This window comes from Cervus canadensis, chromosome 9 (assembly GCF_019320065.1).
Source record: "Cervus canadensis isolate Bull #8, Minnesota chromosome 9, ASM1932006v1, whole genome shotgun sequence".
Classification (NCBI taxonomy): domain Eukaryota; kingdom Metazoa; phylum Chordata; class Mammalia; order Artiodactyla; family Cervidae; genus Cervus; species Cervus canadensis.
Window position 1 is genome coordinate 74,523,545 of NC_057394.1, and position 17,959 is coordinate 74,541,503.

Sequence of the window (17,959 nt, forward strand, 5' to 3'; positions counted from 1 at the left end):
GTGTAGAGTCTTCTCTTGTGTGTTTGGAAGAGGGTGTTTGCTATGAGCAGTGCATTCTCTTGGCAAAATTCTATTAGCCTTTGCCCTGCTTCATTGTATAGTCCAAGGCCAAATTTGCCTGTTACTCCAGGTATTTCTTGACTTCCTACTTTTGCATTCCAGTTCCATATAATGATGGAGAAGGAAATGGCAACCCACTCTAGTACTCTTGCCTGGAAAATCCCATGGATGGAGGAGCCTGGTAGGCTACAGTCCATGAGGTTGCCAAGAGTTGGACACGACTCAGCAATTTCACTTTCACTTTCCCTGTAATGAAAAGGACATCTTTTTTGGGTGTTAGTTCTATAAGGTCTTGTAGGTCTTCATAGAACCATTCAGCTTCAGCTTCTTCAGCATTACTGGTTGGGGCATAGACTTGGATTATTGTAATATTGAATGGTTTGCCTTGGAAACGAACAGAGATCATTCTGTCGTTTTTGAGATTGCATCCAAGTACTGCATTTTGGACTCTTTTGTTGATAGGAATACCAGAACACCTGACCTGCCTCTTGAGAAATCTGTATGCAGGTCAGGAAGCAACAGTTAGAACTGGACAAGGAACAACAGACTGGTTCCAAATTGGGAAAGGAGTATTTCAAGGCTGTATATTGTCACCCTGCTTATTTAACTTATATGCAGAGTACATCATGAGAAACGCTGGGCTGGATGAATCACAAGCTGGAATCAGGATTGCTGGGAGAAATATCAATAGCCTCAGATGACACCATCCTTATGGCAGAAAGTGAAGAAGAACTAAAGAGCCTCTTGATGAAAATGAAAGAGGAGAGTGAAAAAGTTGGCTTAAAGCTCAACATTCAGAAAACTTAGATCATGGCATCTGGTCCCATCACTTCATGGCAAACAGATGGGAAAACAATGGAAACAGTGACAGACTTTATTTTGGGGGGCTCCAAAATCACTGCAGATTGTGGCTGCAGCCATGAATTTAAAAGACTCTTGCTCTTTGGAAGAAAAGTTATGACCAACCTAGATAGCATATTAAAAAGCAGAGACATTACTTTGCCAACAAAGGTCCATCCATAGCCAACAAAGGCTATGGTTTTTCCCGTAGTCATGTATGGATGTGAGAGTTGGACTAGAAAGAAAGCTGAGCACTGAAAAATTGATGCATTTGAACTGTGGTGTTGGAGAAGACTCTTGAGAGTCCCTTGGACTGCAAGGAGATCCGACCTGTCCATCCTAAAGGAAATCAGTCCTGAATATTCATTCATTGGAAGGACTAATGCTGAAATTGAAACTCTGAAATTGAAACTTTGGCCACCTGATGTGAAGAACTGACTCATTTGAAAAGACCCTAATGCTGGGAAAGATTGAAGGCAGGAGGAGAAGGGGCCGACAGAGGGTGAGATGGTTGGAGGGCATTACTGACTCAATGGACATGAGTTTGAGTAAGCTCGAGGAGTTGGTGATGGACAGGGAAGCCTCGCATTCTGCAGTCCATGGGGTCACAAAGAGTCAGAGACAACTGAGTGACTGAACTGGACTGAACGTCTTTCTTATACTTCTCACTTTTTTAGTGGAAAAAAATTGAGGTGATTGTTTTGTATGTCATATAAGCATTTTATTGCATAGATGCCTGAATATATATTCATATGTGCATGCATTTTATCTCCTTTTTGAGTGATACAAAATTCTAGTTTCAAAAATTAACACTGCCACCTTCCTCCCTTCAGTTTGAAGATTTTGTTTCTTTACCTACTTGATAGCAATGCTTACCAGCTATTAGTACTAGGATCCAATGTTTCTGATGAAAATTATGGTGTCAATCTGATTATTATTTCTTTAAAGAAATTTGTTTTTCACCTTTTTCTTGGGAAGCTTTTCAGTTCTTTTTTTTATCCTTACTCTGAAATTTCATGAGGATAAGATCCATTAATCTTGCCTACACTTTCCATCTGAAGATGTCTGGGTTTTCCCATAGCTTTAAGCCTAGTTTTGCCTATCGGCTTCAGTTCTAGCCAATACTTTAAGTTCAAGAAATAAAGTAGGCCAGCACATGTTGCCATAGAGAGAAGTTGTCAGAAATCTGCATTTTCCTTGTGGTCAAGAGAGAAGTTTTAGATGGTGTAAATAAGAGATGTCAGTGGGAAAGTAAGGAACCATTTCAAAATCTGGCAGCACCCGGATATAGGGGATAAGTGTTTACCTGAGAGTCATGAAAATCAGGTTCTAGGCTTGTCCCTACTTAATAAAATCTGGAATGGAGTTCACTTTCTTTATCGACAAAATAGAAATGTGAAACCTTGATGACCTCAAAGATCCTCTCCAAGGGTTCCAAGATCTACTCAGTGGTTCTCCTCAAGGGAATTTCATCCTCACTAGGGAGAGTTTTGGGCTCACTTTTGGCATTTAGTATGCAGGGGCCAGGGATAACAAATATGTTTGAGTAAATGAGAAAAGCTTGCAAATGAAAGAATTGTCCAGGAAAAAGTAAAAGCCAGTGATGTCCCTCTGGGAAATACCATGAGAAATAGGAACAACTATCTGTGAAGTTATTTCTTCTGATTCCTGGCTTCTCCTATCCTAGCCCTTTCCTGCAGGAGTGGGACATAATGGAAGCACCCTCGTGGCTGATAGAGCAATCTAACTTTGGCTGCAGATGAAATGTGCTGCTTCTTTGTCTCCCTGATTGCTGGAATTGAGCCACTCTATCTCTTTGACTTTTTAGGTCGGACAGATGTCTTTCTCTAACGATCAATAACTATGCCTCATTACAAGCTTGCATGTTTTTGTGTCATTTTTCTTATCCATCTGGTTATGTTCATCCTATTATACCCACTTTCTTCAAACCAAAGACTGTGGAGAACAAATGTCATTCCCCGTGGCTGAAATGGAGAAGACTCAGTCTAAAAGGCCAACTCTTACTACACAGAACCCAGGGAATATTGATAATGGTTTAGATGTAGGAGGCCTCTAAGCATCACAAGGCCTGTCATAACGATTTGACATCTGCTCTGCATACCTGAGAGGAAAGACTTCAAATTTGGTAAAGCAAAGCACAGAAGATTAAGAGATACTAATTGGGTCTCGCCTTACTGCACTTTCCTTAGCTTTCTAACTTGTATTGACTTAAGTGAAATTTGAAGATTCACTGTTTCATTTTGAAATATGTGTTTTGTATGTAGAAACCTGCTACTAACTTGGCTCAGATCCTCCTTAGAGACAGATTTTAACTGAAACAGGTCATTCCAAGGGAAATATTATTTTTCAGAATTAACTAGTACAACTCTCTCTATAGCACAATCTGAGATTCAGAGAAGTTTGGGAGGAAGCAACCTACGTCTCTTGCTCATTTGCTTCAGGTCCACCTGGGGCGGCCGTGGCCTTCTGCACATTCTCTAACTCTGGATCTTGCTCCCATGGGACCTTGATCCCTAAGGATTTGTATTTATTTTCTCTAAATCCTTTCCCCTTTACCCCCTTTTAATTTAGTTACACTTAACTGCCATGGAGCTTCCCTGGTGGCTCAGACGGTGAAGAGTCTTCTGCAGTGTGGGAGTCTGCTTGCAGTTTGATCCCTGGGTCGGGAAGATCCCTTGGAGAAGGAAATGGCAACCCCACTCCAGTATTCTTGCCTGGGGAATCCCATGGACAGAGAAGACTGGTGGGCTATAGTCCATGGGGTCGCAAAGAATCAGACACAACTGAGCGGCTTCACTTACTTTAACTGCTGTATTTTCCCAGTGTTGAGTTTCATCTCTCAAAACCTTGATCAATTCTGTTTTTCCATCTAAATGCTTCACTCTTCTTCCCTACTCTGTGTTTAGGTAACTTCCACTGGTCCTTCAACCCTCAGTTCAGGAGCCATCATCCGAGGAAGTGTCCCTTTCTGTTCCTAGACTTGTCTCTATTATAACCTTTCTCTAGGTGTGGTCTCTAAGTCCATATAGTCAAGGCTATGGTTTTTCTAGTAGTCACGTACTGTTGTGAGAGCTGGACCATAAAGAAGGCAGAGCGCCAAAGATTTGATGCTTTCGAACTGTGAACTTGGACACCACCTCTGGGAGGTGGTGAGGGACTGGGGCTGCTTGATGCAGCCCATGGGATCATGAAGAGTCAGACATGACTTGGTGACTGAACAACAGCAAGGTGTGGTCTGAGAGAATGACCCCAGGAAGACCTCTTAAAAGTGCAGATTCCTGGCCTGTATCCCATTCTTGCTGAATCAGAACTCTGGGTGGGACCCAGAATCCACAGTTTTCATAAGCTACTTAGTGTGGTTTTGAGTATATTTCTCTTTTTTAAAAAATATTAACTCATAAACCATTTGAGGGGAGCTGTGGCATATTGTTTACCTTTGTATCCATAGTATCTAAACAGCACCACACACATAGTAGGTATTGAATACAACCGCACTAAAATGCAATTTAAAACCCAGGTTTGAGTCCTGGCTCTACCATTTGCTAGATATGGGGTTGGGACAAGGTATCAAAAGCTTCTGACTCTAAATTTCTTAAGAAATAGAGATAATAATACCTACCTGTCAGTGCTTTGTGATGAACATGAGACACTTATCATTATCAGTCTCATAGATTTTTAGATTTGAAATTTCCAACATTAAGAGGCTAAGAGGAAACTCCTAGGAGTGGAGGGATTTCTATGAAATGACATTTCAAAACATTGTATGAATTGAAAGTTTTAACAAATAACCCAGAACTGAAAGGATTGACCTGCTTGGTTATCCCAGTTCTCTTTCATTGATTTGCTGGACTGGTGATTTTCTAGTTCAACATTTCTGGGATTCAGTCTTTCCAGACAGTTAAATGATGGTAAACAAGGTGTTTATGTCTATACCTACTGAGCTGTTTGCCTACTGTCTCCAACTCTGTTATTTCAGCAATGCATCCATCTGTCCATCCAGTCAGCCTCTGTTGAGCATGTACATGTTCAAAGTGCTATTAGTTATAATAGCTACCATTTTTTCTGAGCATCAGTGATGGAGTAGCTACCATGTTAAAAATTTTATGTACTTTCTCTCAATTTTCATAGCAAGATTATGATACAGTGCTGTTATTTATTCGTTTTCTACATAAGAAGATCTTAAGCATACACTTGCCCAAAAATCTTATGGAAAGAAATGATGCAACCAGGTTTTAAAATAAAATCTAGAGTAAGAAAGCTCTTACCCTAGAGCCCTCTCTAGGGTAACTGTTATAATAACTGTTGTAATACCCTGCTTCCTCTCACTTCAGTGTCCTTAAATCATATGTACCTAGGAAGAAAAATAACAGGAAGAAACACCACAGTGTTTGCAGGAAAAAACATGCCAGTGACCAAAAACAAAAAACAAAAGAAACAAACAAAAAACAAAATAATTCTCACTTGATTACAAAAATCTCCTTTCTCATTATTCTTCAAGGAATTAACAAAGTCAATTTTTTGTTCCATTTGTGCAGGCTTATATCTGTTTTGACTTTGTGTTTCATATTTTGTTTAGTTTCAACTTTAGAGAATGGTAGAGACACTTTTTGTCTTTTCAGTTTTCAATTCTATAGCTTTTGAATGCCGTAGCTGTGTTTCTCTAAGCACTACCGAATGGTTGGCTCTGAAATATTAAGCCAGTTCCAATTTTCTCCCTAAGCCCAGTTATTACCCCCACTATTACAGTTGAAAATAGTTCCTTAGAATTTTCACCAGAAGTGGTGATTCTGTTCTTGATCAGATTGGTCCTTCACAGTCTAGGTAGTTTTTTGATGATTGTCTTAGTAATGCCTTGTTCAGTTTATTAAGCACCAAACGTTGTCAGTCATTGGGGATTTCTGAAATGTCACAGGGATGATTAACACCTTGTCTTCTGAATTCTGCATATCAAAATTGGCTCGAAAATGTGAAGCATTACTCAGGTGTGTGGCATTGCCTTTCTCTAATAGATTACTTAAAGTTTTTATCAATCATGACAGGTTGAAAGGATGAGGTTATCTTGTAACTCTTTAGTACCGATTGAGGCAATAAATTAAAATACCATAGTGAGCAGCTTTCATACTGGCTTAAACAAATAATTAAATGATTATAGGCAGAATGAACAAATCCACAGGTCATTATGACGTATACAGGAAAACCAATACATTGCATTCTAAAGCTTACTTTAAAAAAGAAAATCAGATTTTCTACTAAAGTGGTTTTTAAGTATTTGAAGCTCTGTGGAATAAAATAAATTAATTTGCAATAATTATTTTTCAAGGGAATGGTAAGAAATAAAAATGCTAGATATTGATATATGCTGAGGAGGAAAAGAACTATAATCAGTATTTATTGAACACTAATGAATGTTCAGCACAGTAACTTAATAGGGCATTAGTCATTTATCATCAAATTTCAAAAACTTGTGGATTGGAGGGATGATTGTAGGTTAGGGGGAAAAATGCCTCATCCTTAAAGTTTCCTTACAAGAACTAGTCATAGTTGAACCATTCCTATATAAATCTATAATAAAATTTTGGTTTTTACTTTAATGTTTTCATGATGAACAACCATTAATATATATTTGTTATTTATGGAGGCATAATCGCTACCACAGGATTATCTATTAATATTAGTGATTGTAAGATTAATGAGATTGTAGGATTTATCTAGTTCTTGTGTAAAAAATAGTCCAGTGACATTGGCTATGAATACTCTTCTTGATTTCTGTTGTAGATTTTTTTAGCATGTAAATAAATGTTTTTCCAAAATAACTCAGACTATGTTCTTCATCCCTATAAGTCAGACAGAGGAAAGTCTGGCATGGCTAATTTTAAGGCTTTCTATCAAACTCAGTGCCGTGAGTAGGACGGTAGTGCTAACCAGCAGGACAGTTTACTTCCATGGATGATGCAATAAAGACATCTTCATGGTTTCAGAAGAAATCATCTCTAGTTCATAAATGAGGGAACATATTACAACATGCAGGGGGTGGTTGAGGCTTCCATGGTAGCTCAGTTGGTAAAGAATCTGCCTACAGTGCAGGAGACTTGGGTTCAATCCCTAGGTTGGGAAGATCCCCTGGAAAAGGGAATGGCAACTGGCTCCAGTATTCTTGCCTGGAGAATTCCATGGAGAGGCGCCTGGAAGGCTACAGTTCATGGGGTCTGAAGAGTTGGACTTGACTGAGCAACTAACACTTTCACTCAGAGGGTGGAAGAAAATAAACAGATTTATTAATGAGTTAATGGTGATAAATATGCAGTTTCCAGAGGTAAACTGATTTTGTACATATATAAGTTTTTCATATGTTTTTCATATATATGGTAGTCTAATGGAATATTTTATATGTTATTTCCACATTATACCTTTAAAAATATTTCTGTGGAGAAAAACTTTTATGTTTGAATAAAAATCTGCTTTACTAAGAATTTGCAGTGAGTTTATGTTATGCAATTATCTTTGTTGCTAGGCAGCCCCGATAGCACTTTTGATGTGTAATTTGCTTGAAACTGTTAAAAGGGCTCTGCTGAAGTTTTGAAACCAACTGAATTAGCCGCAGAGAGCATTAGGTATTGCTGTTTTAATGAACTGAAGGTTTGCGTTTGGGATTAAGTTTAGTGAAACCAAAATAATTTGGCACTTTGGGAACTGAAATCTGTTGAACAAAGTTGACAGGAATTTAGCATTCACTCTTATCTCTTGGGGCATCCTAACCTTAGCCCGCTAGTGCCTCCTCCATATCTTAATTCAGAAATATTTTTACTTAAAAGTTCATGCTGTACAACTTCTGCTTGGAAGTGTTTCCTCTGTTTAAATCTGCTCTGTCCTTGCTTTCTTCACCCCATACAGTCAAATAGTGGATATTATGATGAGGCAGGTCAGGGGGCCTCAGGTTTTCCCCCAACATGTCTGGCTGGCTCCCATCTTACTGGTTGGAGGGCCATCCCAATGTCTTGTACAGTTTTCACCTCTGTGACCAAGCCTTTAATCTGATGCTTGATTTAGACTTTTAAAATTCTGACTTTGCTAGAAAGTTATCTTGGTCTCCTATAAGTTGTTGTTTTGAGGGCTCAGACCCACCTCCTTCACCCGTGGGCTCACCTCCCAGAATCCTGACCCAGGTGTGATGGCCAGAGTTTGTATATTCCAGTGGTAAAATTAGAGAGCTTCTCTCTGCCTTTTTCTAGAATGGAATTTCCAGATAACCCTTGACCTTGGGTGATTTAAAACCCCTCCTAGTACAAATTCTAATCTGAATGGTACTTGGAAGACTGCTCGATAAATCAAAAGACACTGTTTCCTCCATTAGTTTCTTCTTGAGTTTATTTATCATTTTTTTTTTTGTTTCTTACCAACAGTTGCAAGAATTACAGGCTACCTGCTTGCTGCTGGTCTGGGATGTGGCTGCTTAAAGAGTGAAATCTCATGACATGCAGTGGTTATACCCAGGTGAGGTGTTTGAATATATGCTTAGTTAAGGATGTGAATATATTATTTCTTTAAAAGTTACTTTATTATAGTTCTGAGTTTTCTTGTGAAAGGGAAAATTAAAAAGCTAAATATGATCCAGACCTTTAAAAAAATACAGCTTGAGTCATTTTCCCATGATTACCATAATTCTGATGGTAATAGTTTTATATAAATTTTTCATTTTGGTTTTGTTATTGTGTATTCTATATCACAAATAATTAGATAAAAAACAGTAGTCTACTAAATGATTTGTTTCTGGCTGCATGTGACTTAGAACAGTGTTTGATTTGTGGAGTTGATGAATGTCAGAGAATTTTAATTTGAACAAATCAAGGCAGATTATTCAGATTTGGAGATGAAACTCATGCAATGCTTGATACTCCAGTGATTCATAATAGTAAGTTAAAGCTTTTTTTCTAAGAGTGTAAAATTTTCTTTCTACTAGTGTAAAATTTTCCAGTATGATGATATCTTAGACTATAAGCCATTAGCATCTCAGTTAAAATTCATTTATCAGATTTTTTCCAACATAAGAGTTGTCTGAGATGGAATAGTACATACAACTGGAAAATTTTGAAAGGAGCACACATGGACTTACTTACAAAATAGAAACAGACTCACGGACTTAGAGAATGACTTTATTGTTACCAGAGGGGAAAGGTGACTGGGGACGAGATCATTAGGGAATTTAGGATTGGCATGTACACACTGCTGTATTTAAAACAGATAACCAACAAGGAGCCACTGTAAAAAAAAATGGGGGAAAAGTTTACCAGTAGCCTCACATTTTATACCTATTCTTACCGTCTTGTTTCTTTTTATGTACTGAAAGTAGATCTTTTTTTCATATTTGGGGTTTCCTATAACATCTTTTTTTCTTCTGTAAAAGATTGAAAATCCTTTAATGCCAACAGTCTAAAATGGACATGACTCATGGTTTTGGTTTCATGTAGACAATAATGAACTTTCCAATTTGGGCAAGTTTTGGCTTTGTGTTTTTAGCAATTAACATCGTGTTATAATTTTTTATTTAGCTATCTGTTTCCCTATTATACTGTGAATTCTTGTGAGCCCATGGTTGGTAGGAAACCTGTTACATCTAGCATAGCACTTAGTCCCATAGTATTGATAGATGTCTAGCAAACATTTTTCCAAATGAGTTTATTTAAATGCCAGGCAATATTGAGTCAAAGTAATTCCACTATTGAGCTTATTTTCCGTTGAAAATATCCTCAATGGCAAGCAAATACACTGACCTGTAAAATATTCTTGTCCAAAATATCTGCCTACAGCAAATCAGCATCATCTTTAAGTTGGTGGCTTAGTTGTACTTTAAGAAAACAGCTTTATGATATCATATAAATACAGGCAGAACTTGATTGTCTAGCCTTTCAAAGTGTGATGGATTGCCTCTTTCCTTAAGAGGTGAATAAATCATCACAACCTCATAAATCTTAGTAATCAGTTTTCCTCCTAGTTTAAAGATTTTCATGAATAGCTCACAGGGGGTCCATTAAACAAGGGTAGTAGAAGAGAAATAGGGAAAAAAAAAGAAAAGGAAAGCTAAAATGAAAAATGAAAAGGGTGTGTGTAAGCCGTTGTATGCCTAGTTGACATGGATGTAACATGGTTTCTGTGCTATCTTTGTCATGTGGAATAAAACTAGGCTCCCAAAAGGAAAGACTTTTACTGGTGAGTGGTAAGTAGAATGCTTGTTACCAGGAAAGAATGCTTCCTCCATTGCAGGGCTCTGAATGGGTGACTTTGGAGAGTTTTTATCTTCATCTCTGGGAGGAACAACTACAGGGAAATTGGAACCTAAAATTTACCTGATGGATAAATCACCCAAGGCCCAAAGCATATTTTCTTTTTTTGTTGTTGTTCTTGAGTTTATTAATTTATTTATTTTTGGCCGTGCTGGGTCTTCATTGTTGTGTGCAGGTTGTCTCTAGTTGGCAGCAAGTAGGAGCTACTCTTTTGCTCTGCATCATGTGGGGTCTTCCCAGATCAGGGATTGAACCCATGTCCCATGTACTTGCAGGTGGATTCTTTAGCCACTGGACCACCAGGGAAGTCCCTTCAAAGCCTGTCTTCTATGTTAACACTTGCCTTTGGTGTCGTATGGACTTGGGTATAGAAATGTATGCCATGTGATGTCATGTATGCAATTTGTATGCAAAGAAAGTTTTTGGGTTGTTTTTGTTTTGTTTTGGTGTCCTTTTGTATCTGTGTGCTGGCTGTTGTAAAGCTTATTCCTCAGACGTGAGGAAGAATAGAAGGTATAAGGTGCATTTTCTCTAATGATATTCCTCATCCATTTTTCCCGTTTGATGTAGCACCCGAGTCCATTCAACACTAAGCATGTTTGAATTTTTCTTTTAAGTGAAAACTTCGGTGTCTTTGGTGGTCACTGGCTTATTTGTAATGCTAGCAGAATTTAACTAAAAGATAGCATATTCAGTTGAGTATGGGAGGTTTCTGTTATATACTACAGTGACATGCTTTTGTCATTCAGTAATATTCATTAAACAAAAACTAATTTTAAGAGCCTATTATGTATCAAATCCAGCGCTAAGCATTGAGATTTGAGATACTAGCAGGAAAGATTATATTTCTGCCATCCTGGAACTTCAAGTCCTGTGGAAAATCACAAACAAGTATTAAACAATTTAAACAAGTTAGTCTGTTTTGTTTAATGATGTACTCCCATACTTTCAATACTGACTGACATATAATTGGTGCTTAGGAGATGTTTGTTAAAAGAAGACTATCTATGAGGTAAATGTTATAATGTGGAAGGAAAGAGTGCCATGGAATCAGAGAAGTCTTCCCCTACCTCAGCTTTATTGAGGTTGGCAAATACAATTGTAATATATTTAAAGTGTACGTTGTAATGGTTTGATATACACACTCACATACACACATGTATTATTTTGTCCTTTGGATGATAGCCATCCTAATAGGAGTGATGTAGTATCCTATTATGCTAGAGCAAGCATCTTTTCATATGCCTGTTGGTCATTTGTATATCTTATTTGCAAAATGTCTATTCAGCTTCTTTTCCCATTTTTGAATTGGGTTTTTATTTTTTGCTGTTGAGTTTTTAAACAAGAGAGTTCCTTTTATACTTTGGATATTAGCCCTTTATCACATATATGATTAGCAACTATTTTCTCCCATTCATTAGGTAACCTTTTTTGTTTTAATTGCTTCCTTTGCTTTGCATAAACTTTTCGGTTTGATGTAATCCCACTAGTTGAATTTTGCCTTTTTTTGCCTTTGCGATGGTGAACTGAAAATGTACCCAGTTAAGACCATATAATGATGTTTCTGTTGATGGAAAGAAAAAAGTGAAACTAGCTTGTAACCATGGTGCAAGCTAGGGCTGCACATGGTCTCACCTCTGCATAGAATTGCATGTAAATTGTAGTCCAACAGCCAAAATTATTTTTAAAGGAATTTTTATACTTTACCTGAATCTCTTAAAGAACATTGAAAAGAATCAAGATTATGTCTTCAAACAGATTTGAAAAGCTTCTTTCCTCTTCTCTTATATTTTTATGTATTTCACAGCTGTGGACCATGAGGTGACATCCACTGTAAAGATCACACCTCTCTGACTGCTTTTTTGATGTCTGAGACAGGGACAGTATCAGATTGGTCAGTTTACTGATTACAGCTCCTCAGGTGTTCACAGAGACATTTTCTATCCTCACTGTCTGTCACATTCATCTGGAAATTCAGTTGTTATTTATGTCACACATGTGCACATATACACACTCATACAGACATATATGAATCAATTAATGATCTTAGTGTGATGTGATTTATCTATTTGTATATATTTGATATTGTGAAATATATCACACATAGGTCTTGAAATGATTCAGTAACATTTCTGCCTGGACACACTGAGATTTCAAACAACTTCTGGTTTCATTTAATAGCAACAAAATCCATAGATCTTCATAAGCAGTGAAGTGTAATGAAGGTTGAACATTTTTAAAATCTTTTATATCATTGCATCAATGAAGGAAAATGCAAAAGACTAGAAGCAGTTCATGCCATATGGTTGTAATAAGAGAGACACTCCAGAAAAAACAAAATTAACAACAACAAATGGATCATTCAGCAGTCTGTAAAAAAGGTAGAAGTCAAATGGGTCAGGGGAAATGCCCAAAACCCCTCACCTCCAACTCCTGCTTCTCACTACTACTGATCTCTGCCATAGGTTCTTGCCCACATCCTCAATAAGCAATGTAAACTGAACTATTTCTCTTTCTCTTCTATTTCAGGGGTAAAAGTATACAGCCCTTAGCCCTCCTAAGATATCATGCATGCTGCATGTTATTAGGAAATGAAACCACATATAGTCGCACAAAAAGATACAAACAAATGCCATATCCTTAAGAGGGACTTAGACTTTCTTCTTGGTCAAAGTATATTTAAGAAATATGACAAAATTTGAGGACATTCTGCTATGTGATTTTGCCAGACACAAAAAGTCAACTAATGCACTTAGATGAAGCACCTGTAATAGTCAAATTCATACAGATAGAAAGTAGAATAGTGTTTGCCAGGGGCTTGAGAGGGGGTAACTGGAGAGTTTTTATTTAGTATGTATAGAAGTTCTGGAATTGGTTTGTGTTAATTATTACACAGTAATATGATTTACTTAATATTACTGAACTGTACACTTAAAAATGGTGCACATGGTAAGTTTTATGGTATGTGTATTTTGTGCATGCCTGAGTGCTAAGTTGCTTCAGTTGTGTATGACTGTTTGTGACTCTATGGACCATAGCCTGCCAGGCTCTTCTGTCCACGGGATTCTCTAGGCAAGAATACTGAAGTGGGTTGCCATGCCCTCCTCCAGGGGATCTTCCTGATCCAGAGATCAAACCCACATCTCTTATATCTCCTGCATTGGTAGGTAAGTTCTTCACCACTAGTGCCACTACCCACCCACAAAAAGACAGTGCAGGGCAAAAGTAACCACATTTGAAATATACTGAATGCTCTGGAGCTGGACCAAGTCACTTCCTCTCAATCACCAGAGTACAGGCCATGAGAGTTCAGAGGAAACTTATCAATATGACTTGCCTTCATCATCTGGTGCATCCAGGTGCTCATTACAGACGGCCCACACACCCTAAAAGACAGGGATCAATGCAGGGGCTTCTGAGTTGAGCACTTATCTCACCATTAAACATCAACCTCAAAGACAAAAAAAAAACTCCAACATAAATATATCATTTGCCTTTGTTGATTTCACATCTACATAAATTAAGAGGCTAAATGAGATGAGAAATATTTCATTGATAGAGTATTAATCACTAGATAATACACACTGTGAAAACAGCTCATCAGAATTCATTAATGTTTTTTTAATCCCATTTTTGACACGGTAATTTTTGATTTGAAAAATAATGCTCTCTTTCAGCATCTGGTAACACTCGGATGCACTGCACAAAACCTGTGGGGTGCATTACACACCTTACATAGAGTTTTCCCTGTTTGGTGTTATAGGTACTCCACGTGTTGATGTCATGCTGGTGGATTTCCTTTTGCACTTTTGACTCTAAACATAATTTTTCAAAAGATTCAGTGAATCACAGTTTCTAGCATCAAAGAGTTACAAGTCAGAAGTCTAGGCAGGAAAAGTCAATATTACTTTCTCTTAAAAATCTTGTTTGGCCCCCAAAGTGGAAGGCTGCTAGAGCAACACTTGGCTGGCTTTCCTAGTTCCTCCACTGTGTCTTGTAGGCAACCTTCCTGGAGACAGAAATGTTTTCCCAGATTCTGTTTGCTTGTTTAAATGCTAAACGATCCTTTAAGACTTATTGGAAGCTCTGTCAGCACCATGACCCCTTCCTGATTAGCCTAACCTCCTGCAGTGTTCTTGCACAGCATTTATTTTCAGAATCACTCCCTCAGAATTATCATTCACTGAACTTGCACATGTGCTTCTGTAAGGATGTATGTGTGTTAACTTCCAAAGTGGCTCCCAGTGACCCCCACATCCTGGTTTTCACACACTAGTGTGGTCCCCTTCCACATTTCATCAGGGCTGGTCCGTATGACTACAGTCCATGGCAGGAGTGATGGTATGTCACTTCTGATATTCCACTGTAGCTTCCACCTTGGATGCCTTCTCTCTCAGATTATTCTCCTCAAGGAAAGCCAAGTACCGTTTCCTGAGACCACTCAGACCATCTGTGGACAGGGCCCTGTGGTAACTGAAGTCTCTGGTAAACAAGCAGGCAAAAACCTGAGGCCTGACAAAAACAGTGTTCTTAAGATTGAAAGCGGCTAATCCCTTCGTGGATTAGTCTGCGGCCCCAGTGGGTGTCTTCTCTGTAACCTCCTCAGATACTTTGAGTCAGATTCACCTGGCCAAACTGCTCTCAGCTCCTTGTCCTATAGCAACTGTGAGATAATGAATGTTGATCTACTAATTTGGGGGTAATTTGTTATGTAGGCTTAGATGATGAAATATTTTATCTCCCCAGCTAGACTGTAAGCTCCTTGAAGAAGGATTCCCAGCTTTCTGATTCCTCATGGTGTTCGCATTTATCTATTCAACTAAAAATAGAAAGATAGAAAAGTATTTTTTATCTACCTGCTTAAGCTTTTTCACAGGTACCAACTATACTGAACAGTGCCTGTGAGGTCAGTAGGAGAAAACTGGCACTACTAAAGCTGTTCTGATATGAATTGGACAAGTTAAAGATAATTATTTGGCCATGGGCCTAAAACTTAGCAGAAGCTGATGTCTAAACCCTGATTTAGAAGAGAATCTATGAAGTCAACATGTTTCAAATATTTTGGTTCCCTGAGCTCTCTGAAGGTCCCACATTGTCCTCTTCTGCTGCTGATTCTTTCGCAGGCACGGCTGTCATTAACCTGCTCTGAGAACTCTGGGTTCTGCAGCCCTTCTCAGCAGAGTCACATCACAGATTGAACAATGCTTGACTCTGACGCGTGACTTCCATTGTTTCATTCTTTGGTATTGGCCCTGTGATTTCAGATAAAGATAACATCTCAAGCCTGTTGTGAAAGGAGGAAGAAAAGAAAACACCCCATCTTATAGAAACGTTGCAAACTACAAATTAAAGAGTATTCCCTCCCACTCTCTGTCTCCCATCCCTGTTCATCAAGGTGTTTTGGCAAGAGAGATAAGATAAGCAGTAATTGGTATGAGGAACACGTGTTGATATTCTGCATCTATGAGATATAGCTATTAACAGATGGATGTTATTTATAAACTCTTGCATGTTTATCCTGGTTCTTTGGAACTCTTTTCTGAGTCTATCAGCTGCTGTTGGGATAATTAATTACACAACCCAATTCAGTTAAAAATTTTGAAATGTACATTGTCTATATGATCTGCATATTTAATCCTCTTGTTCATGCTGTCCAGTGTTTTAGATGCCACTCATTGCCTAAGACACACACACACACACACAAATACACATAATGTGCCAATTAGTTTTTAAAACTTCATTTAGGTTTTCCTTTCACTATAGTCCTTCTCTTTTCTAAAATCTGTTTTATGTTTCCCTACCCCCAGCCATACCTGATTCAACCTAAAATAGAACCAATTAAAAAAATGTGGCCTAGAATGTCATACATGTTTTTATTTTGTTTTATTTATTTATTCGGCTGTGCTGGGTCTGCGTAGTGCTTGGGGTTTCTCTAGTTGCAGCAGGTTGGGGCTACTCTTCCTTGTGGTGGTTTCTTTTGTTGCAGAGCACGAGGCTTCAGTAGTTGCAGAGTGTGGGCTCAGTAGTTGTGGCGTAGGAGCTTAGTTGTCCTCTAGCATGTGGGATCTTCCCTGACCGGGGATCAAACCTGTTTCACCTGCATTGGTAGGCAGATTCCTTACCACTGGACTACCAGGGAAGTCCCATAGAATGTCATACATATTTTTCAGTGTTTTAGTAAAGTAATTTAAAAGCATTATTAAATAATTTCTGATAATATGGCTTATAATAAGGAAACTCTTGGAGCAATTAGGTTTAATTGAATCCAAGATAGCCTACTCTTCCTAAATAGGAGAACGTTTTATAACCAGTAAGCAAGTTGATCATTTGTCCAGAACTTGAAGGGAGCAAGGGAAGGAATGAAATAATGAAGGGAAGTAAGAGAGAGGTTTTATGACTACACGTGAATAGTACTACAATCCATACAGTGGAGCCTGACCTCCCTTTATCAACACTAAAATCCAGTGTCTGTCTAGCTAGGACAAAGTAATTTAGGTTGGAAGAAGAGTACTTAAATGCCACAGAAGGTCGGGAGGGTTGAACTGGTTCTGACTGGCACTTATTTGTCAGTTGAAAAGCAGATTCCAAATTCCCTCCTTTTAGAAATTTTCAAAGAATATCAAAGGAATTGCTTCTAAGTTCATCTTTCTCTCCAAATGTCTGTAAAAAAAAATCTTAAACTATTGCTAATGGAAATGGATTTTTAGTCAGCAGGAATTCATAGTGCTAAATCATCATCAAAGTTGCCAACAAGGTAAATAAATAACCATATAGATGAAAACAGGGTGTGATGTGTTAAATATATCTTTAAAAAGCAATTTTAGTTATACTCTTAAAAATATTCTGCATCCATAAAATTCATTACCTAAGAACCAGCTTTTAATTCTATCTTAACAGTGATGTGCTTTTCCCCCTCTTAAATAGGAAGTTAAGCAGCTTTACAGATATTCAGAATTAGAGCACATAGGAAATAAATGGGTGTTTAAAAATGGCCAATGGGCTCACTTATACTCCTGGGCCAGGTAGTGCTTGAAATTATCCCTATTGGCCAAAGTCCATATATTCCTGTTTAGTAGTCTAGAGCTGAAGCACTACATAGATTCAAATATTATCTCTGTTCATAGTCAACCTTTATAATTCTGATCGAGGATTCTCTTATCTGTAGTTATTTTTTGTCTTTAATACTTCCATAAAATTGGCCCCTAGTTTTTCTATCAAGTTTGTTCCTCAGAACATACAGATATTTAGTGCATTTACTTCTAAATACTTACACAGCTACACTGTTTATATACATTTGTGTTATGATGAAGATCTTATTGTAACTGATTAACCTTAGTACGTACTCTGCAGCCAGGAGAGGGAACCTTTTTGTGAGGTCTCTCCTTGGAAGAGTTTTGGAGAGGCAATGCATTGGGACTTCCGTATAGCTCAGATGGCAAAAAATCTGCCTGTAAGGCAGGAGACCTTGGTTTTACTCCTGGGTCAGCAAAATCCCCTGGACAAGGAAATGGCAACCCACTTCAGTATTCTTGCCTGGAGAATCCCATGGACAGAGGAGCCTGGTGGGCTACAGTCCATGGGGTTGCAGAGTCGGACATGACTGAGTGACTAACACACACAGTGTGTAAGAGGCTAAGAGCATAGGTTTGGGATTAAACAAGACTGCTAAGAGGAGTGGAATGTAGGGTTTAAGAGCATGGGTCCTGGAGTCAGACTGCCTGGTTTCAGCCAAATTCCAGCTCTTCTAATTATGTGCTATA

The 17,959-nt window shown here is 38.2% G+C and overlaps 1 long non-coding RNA gene across 1 annotated transcript in view; it reads left to right on the top strand.

Annotated features, from left to right (window-relative positions):
• Positions 1-17,959, top strand: part of LOC122447079 — a 546,471-nt gene that overhangs the window by 192,783 nt on the left and 335,729 nt on the right. Inside the window, exon 5 of the long non-coding RNA XR_006271124.1 lies at positions 8,322-8,412. This is a non-coding gene — a long non-coding RNA (uncharacterized LOC122447079). The remainder of the gene's footprint in view (positions 1-8,321; positions 8,413-17,959) is intronic.